The 6,873-nt window shown below is 39.0% G+C and overlaps 1 long non-coding RNA gene across 1 annotated transcript in view; it reads left to right on the top strand.

Moving 5' to 3' along the window:
* The first annotated feature begins 768 nt into the window (after positions 1-768).
* LOC146980391 (uncharacterized) overlaps positions 769-6,873 on the top strand; it is a 301,847-nt gene continuing 295,742 nt past the window's right edge. The window contains exon 1 of the long non-coding RNA XR_015036789.1: positions 769-824. This is a non-coding gene — a long non-coding RNA (uncharacterized LOC146980391). The remainder of the gene's footprint in view (positions 825-6,873) is intronic.

The following is a 6,873-nucleotide window of genomic DNA, read 5'->3' on the forward strand; positions in this document are numbered from 1 at the left end:
TTTTTGCAGTTACCCTGTTATTGGCCGTGCTGCTGCACACTTAGCCTACATGTATAGTGGACTAAATGTGTCCATGTGACTTGGAAGTCATGGTGCACCAGAAAACTGAGCTCTGAAAGCTGTGCAGTACGTCACACAACATCACTGCGTACTAATTCCAAAAACCGTTTAAGATCATCTATTCTATATTTGAACATGCAAGGTGTCCACCTCTTCAATTATTTTTGAAAAAGAATCAAAACTAAATTTCAGGCATGAGATTCTAAATGAATTACCTGTGGCCAATTTTAAGACCAAAAAAAGAAAAATTGACTTAAACTGCCTTGTAGTTAAATCCTAAGTATAGGACAGCCAACACTAAAGCTTTGGGCCAAACCTTGTGTTATAACAGGAGGGGATCGCTTCATGTTGTCATCAGACATTCTGCTGTGAGACAGGCTAAGGACATTCCCTCCATAACTGACAAGACATTATCATCAGTATATCATATATTTAAAAAGTCCATACATATTTGAATATATAGTGTCCAGTATATATATTTGAATGGATGATGTCTGTTGAACTGGACTGCTGAGCTGTCCTGTGCTGCCATCTTGTGGACAAAGAGGGAACATGAGCTGTATTTTTTTTAAAGAGGACACGATCATAGCATAACAGGCGGTCAATGGTATCATGTGTGTCAGTGGTGAGGTGGTGGATGGATATCATAATGATTATTCACACATCCATCATTTACAAGTTTTTTGAAATTCTTTGTTAACATGAGCAAATTTGCATAAATCTGCATAAACTCCACCGTTTTGACGGCACATGTATATATAAAGGTGCTGTGGTGGTACCGGCATGAAAACTGGAATGAGTTGACTCCATCGGTCAACCGACAAGTTGACCACTTTAAATTTCAAGATGACTGCAATTTTTCAAGACAGCCACATCCTTAGTAGAGCAGGTGTGACATGCTCCGTCTCTATTAATGCTCATGGGCCTAAATTGGTTCCATTCCTTAAAGGGATAGTTCAACATTTTGGCAAATTGGCCCATTGCCATAATCGCTATAGTCATAGCAGTAGGTTCATTACCTTTAATTGTAGGTGTAAGCTATTTTCAGTACGGCGGAGTGCAGCAGCTGGCTGCTCAGAGCTACGCTATGGAGGCTAAAGGAATTTCTTGGTTTCCCTCATTAAACTCATCAAATACAACATCCCAAAACTCCACAGCGCTTTTGTAGACAAGTTGTGAGCTGCACAACCACCACGCTATGAGATAATGACGGAACGATACGAAACGGAGCCGTTTTCGAGGTAAATTCATACAAAACCGCTGATGCGCGTTGCGTTCAGGGACAGTTTTTCAGCAAGCAGTCTCCGTATTTACCCTGTATTTACCTCGAAAACGGCTCCGTTTCGTATCGTTCCGTCATTATCTCATAGCGTGGTGGTTGTGCAGGTCACAAACGTATGATCTTTGTAAGCTTTACAAAAATATTTATTTAAGTTTATGTTTTTTCTATCTTGCTGTCATCCCCTGGCGTATTTATGATGGTTTGGTTGTGTATTAATGTTGTATACACTTATTTAATCTAACTGTATTCAATCCTGTGTATACTCTTGTTGTCAATAAAGTTGTATAAAAATAAAAACATGTATAGACAACTTGTCTACAAAAGCGCTGTGGAGTTTTGGGATGTTGAATTTGATGAGTTTAATGAGGGAAACCAAGAAATTCCATTAGCCTCCATAGCGTAGCTCTGAGCAGCCAGCTGCTGCGCTCCGCCGTACTGAAAATAGCTTACACCTACAATTAAAGGTAATGAACCTACTGCTATGACTATAGCGATTATGGCAATGGGCCAATTTGCCAAAATGTTGAACTATCCCTTTAAGTTTTTTAACTGTAATATGTTAAAAAGACTGAACAAGACATTTTCACCTGCTAGACAGACACCGACAGACATTCTGTGTTCAGGAGTCATGGCTGAAAGCAAATTTGGATGTTGTGGTGTGGCTACCTGAGCGTGAGACTCATAGAGAGGAGGAGGAGAAGATATCCCTCACAACGAGGGATAGAAGTGAACAAGAAGTGGAAGTGAGGGTGTGGACAGAGAGAAAAGAACTGGTGATATAAGACCAGAGCACAGCAAACATGAGGAGATAGAGGAGCACAACAGCAGTAGTGTTGTTTAGTGTGGTGATTTTAATGGACACATCACACTATGGGAATAATAGACATCAATTCTCAGGTAGCAGAAGAATTCTTAGAAGAGAAGAATGTATCATATCTGAATGATGGTAGAAACAAACACCAGAATTGATGAAAAGGGAAATAATCTGTGCTTGATGTATCAAAACATCAATATGCATCAGTATGTGACTGGACAATGTAGGCTATAAACAAGAGGCCATAGGAAGTGATCGTTATGCAGTTTGGTGAAGGATTAAAGGGATAGTATCATTTTTTTAAAGGTGGGGTTGTATGATCTACAAATAGCCCCTAAGTACTTTAATTGCAGTAGAAGACTCTCTGCACTCCTCCCGTTAGCAACGCCAGCCCATAATAGCCCTGCCCATAGATTTACAACATACAGTCTTGTGAACAGACCCAAAGAAACGGCCTATTTTCACGGCCTAAAAGAGGTTTTACATTAATATATGGGCTGGCGTTGCTAACGGGAGGAGTGCAGAGAGTCTTCTACTGCAATTAAAGTACTTAGGGGCTATTTGTAGATCATACAACCCCACTTTAAAAAATGATACTATCCCTTTAACCACTACACTGACAGGAGACTAGGCCTACAGCAGAGGTGGGAAGTGGATCCTAGAGGGATTGAAACAGAACTTTTATATTTTAATCTTGCATGTGTTGATATTTTAGTCCAGGCAATCCAGCTCATTTTGAACCCAAAAATAGAACTAATAGTCACAGAATGTTTTTCACCATACATCATTTCTGTGAGGTGTCTAGAACAACATACTAAAAGTCCTAAGAAATCCTAGTTGGGGAAATATGTTTAATTTGCATCATTATTTACATCATTAAAGTCTATGGTGCTGACAACAATACACCCCAATGGGGCTATTTTTTCCCTTTACTCCTATCACAATGAAACTTTACACAATGAAAGTATCCATGAAATGTAACATTTTTTGTATTACAACTTTCTTTGAAAATGAATTTGAATATGCAAATGAGCCTTACACTAATCAAATATGCCCAAAATACACCCGAATAGACTTTTTTTTCCCCTTTACTCCTACCACAATGAAACTTTAGGCTACACAATGAAAGTAGGCATGAAAGGTAACATTTTTTGTATTACAAGTTTCTTGGAAAATGAAATTTAATTTGCCAATGAGCAAAACACTAATGGAATACTGTATGGCCAAAATACACCAGAAAAGGCTTGTTTTCTTCCTTTACTCCTAGGCCTATGTGTGCACAGTAGGTTTGACTATATTGTTGAGATGTGACTTAAAGGTTGTCCGATGTCCTGTGAAAAAGTCCATAAATGTATTGCAGAGGCCAGGGCAGTAGGCTACTACTAGGCTACATGTGAGGCAAGAGCATAGACTGTAGGGGCAAGAGGGGGCAGTAACATATTGTTGATTGTGGTGAAACCGGATTTGAAATGAAATGAAAGGCGGCAGCCAGCAACCTGTAGGTGGCAGCACTGCTGCACTTTGGATGAACAACAACTTACCCATATCTTTAAACATTACTGAAACAGCAATGAGGAAAGCTTGTTTCACGGGTAATAATAAAAATAAAAACAAATTTATCCGTCAACTATTTCAACAAGATGGGTGACTTTTTAACATCCGTCTGGGGACTACAGATGAAAAATAGCCTCTTGGCTAATTCTGGCGCATTTACAGTGATGTTCTTAATGTGCACTGTCCCTGTTTTCAAATAAACTTATAAATATTGTAAGTTCACCCTCTGCTTTATCCTACTGGTCTACATTTGTTGGAAATATTAATTGGGAAAAACTCTGGCTACTACCCATAGACTGTAAACTACTACCTAATAAGTTTTTTTTAACCAACAAGGTCAAAGAGATTTCATTTAAAATGCTTCATAGATTTGACCCAACTATACAAAGGCTTAAGAAGGACATTGATGTTCATTTATTTTGGTCTTGCCCACACACCAGACAACTCAGTGATCATATTCACCCCCAGTTTAATTTATACTGGAAAAATATTTTGTTTGGCTACACTGAATATGATAAAAAAAATAAAAATAAAATAAAAAATTCTTAGTTTTATATGATTAATTTGTTAATTATTTTATCCAAATTTTACATACATGAGTCAAAATTTTCTGGTAAGAAGCCAAACTTCTTGGAACTGTCTGCATATGTTGGTCAATAGGCTATATCTCCTCCCTCTGTGAGTGTGAGAATAAAAAAGCTGTTAAAACGTATGATCTTTGTAAGCTTTACAAAATATTATTTAAATGTATGTTTTTTTTGTTTTTGTTTTACTTTTTTCTATCTTGCTGTCAACCCCTGGCGTATTTATGATGGTTTGGTTGTGTATTACACTTATCTCATCTTTACTCCTAAAAACATGGCGATATTTGAATTTTTCGGGCTGGTGACAGTATTTTCTCATTTACAGAGTGATAAAAAGAGATATCCAAAATCCCCTCTGTAAAAACTTCTGACTCTAATGTGTCAACAAAATAAAACAAGAATTTTGAAAGTAGCTTTTATCCATTGTTCAGATTTCGGTTCTGGAAATGTATGCAAATTTGTGCATATTTAATTAGGTATAGCCTCATTTACATATTTAAACATACAATTTGACAAAACTTGTAATACAAAAAATATGTGTCTTAATGTAAGTGATAAACTTGGGAAGTTTCATGGTGATATCTGTTAGTTAAAAATTTTACCCTATTCACCTGTGGTGTCTCCCCAGGCTTCCTATCCATCTTGGACGCCATCTTGAAAATAACACCTTTCTAGTGGTCAAACTTTGGTAAACTTTTAGTATGTTATTAAAGCAGAAGTAAGTGATATATTTGTGTTAATATAAGTCTTAAATAGTTGTATCTTCCGACAGCAATCACTTCTATAGAGTGTTTGGTCTGAAACACGGGTCTGTCAGTCACTCTGCTCTGCTCTGAGCCCAGGAGAAAACATTTATCGTATCCTACAGTTTTTATCCAATGAGGAGAGAGAACGGCATGCAGGGCTGTGTGTGCAGCCAAGGAACGCCGTGAATGTGGCGACGTAGGGACGAGGACTGTTATGGTGCGTTCAAGGAAACTCGTATTTTTCCGACCGTGAAGTCGTACCAGTTCGATCTGGTACGAGTTCACGGGTCAGAAGTTACGAGTGGCCGTTATAGTGACTTTCACCGGTAAAACAGGTCGGAAAAACACGAGTGGGTTGCCTGAAACCATAGACTGTAAAAAGAATGGACGTAGCGTCCGTGACGTCACCCATTGGTTTGGGGGAGTCTGTTTTGTGCCGCTACTACGGGGGTTTGAGCCGCGCCATGTTGGATTCTACTTGCCATATTTGGAGCGGTGCGGCCGTTGGCCGGCCGAGAGCCCGCCCACTGGCCTCGTAGCAGTGGTCGCCGGACCTGTCACTCAACGGTTCTGCGCCCTAATTGGCCAGAACTTTAAACCTAATAACAGTAAAACGGTAGAGTTTAAAAAAAATTCACCCCCCTCAGAGTGTGTGCGGGGGTAGAAACTATCGATTGAGACCAAAAAAATGAAATGTACCAGGCTGTAAATGTGTTTTTTAAAGCTGTAAAATCGGCTATTTTAACATGGGGCTCAATTGGAGTTGCTCCCTTCTGGAGCCAGCCCCCAGAGGAAGCCGAGGGGATTGCAGCTTTTTGAACGCGGAAGTGAGCTTCACTTCTCAGACCGACAACTGCCCCCTTGCCTGAAACGCTACAAAGTCGTAAGTTGTGACTTGAAGCTGTAATTTACGATTTCAAAAGCCTGCCTGGAACGCAGCATTAGCGAAAACGACCGGACCACTTACTTCTGCTTTAAGGACATCTAATACAAAAAAAACCAGCTGAGAAACCTTTTGTTAGAATTTTTTTTTCATATTAGTCTACTTGCCAGCCCATAGGGCCCCATTGTGAACCCGGAAATGTTGAGTACCCCAAAGTTTTATGTTAGAAATATATAGTATGGGTCCCCAGTATTCAGAAACTGCCGGATGCTAACTTATATATATTGGGCAATTAGCATAACTGACATAATTAGCATAAATTAGCATAATTGCCTATATGGGCAATATTTCAACAAAATTGACCTGGCTGATCTGGGCAATATAGGAGTGGTTTTAGGGGTTATTGATGATGCTGAATCCATTTCTGACATTTTCAAAATTCAAAATGGCTGTCTAAACCGGAAGTGACCAGATTTTAACCGCCAGTGGGCCGATTTTGATGGATTTCAAAATCTGGTCATCGGTTTAGACAGCCATTTTGAATTTTGAAAATGTCAGAAATGGATTCAGCATCATCAATAACCCCTAAAACCACTCCAATATTGCCCAGATCAGCCAAGTCAATTTTGTTGAAATATTGCCCATATAGGCAATTATGCTAATTTATGCTAATTATGTCTGTTATGCTAATTGCCCAATATATATAAGTTAGCATCCGGCAGTTTCTGAATACTGGGGACCCATACTATCTATTTCTAACATAAAACTTTGGGGTACTCAACATTTCCGGGTACTCATTGTTGGCAAGTAGACTATATATGCACCCGCCTAATCTAACTGTATTCAATCCTGTGTATACTCTTGTTGTCAATAAAGTTGTTAAAAAAAACTTTGGGTGCCGCCGTTAAACACCACAGAAGAAGAAGAAACCATAGCAACGGCCCAACAAA

Source organism: Trachurus japonicus, chromosome 10 (genome assembly GCF_045865225.1).
Source record: "Trachurus japonicus isolate A0001 chromosome 10, Traja_1.0".
NCBI lineage: Eukaryota > Metazoa > Chordata > Actinopteri > Carangiformes > Carangidae > Trachurus > Trachurus japonicus.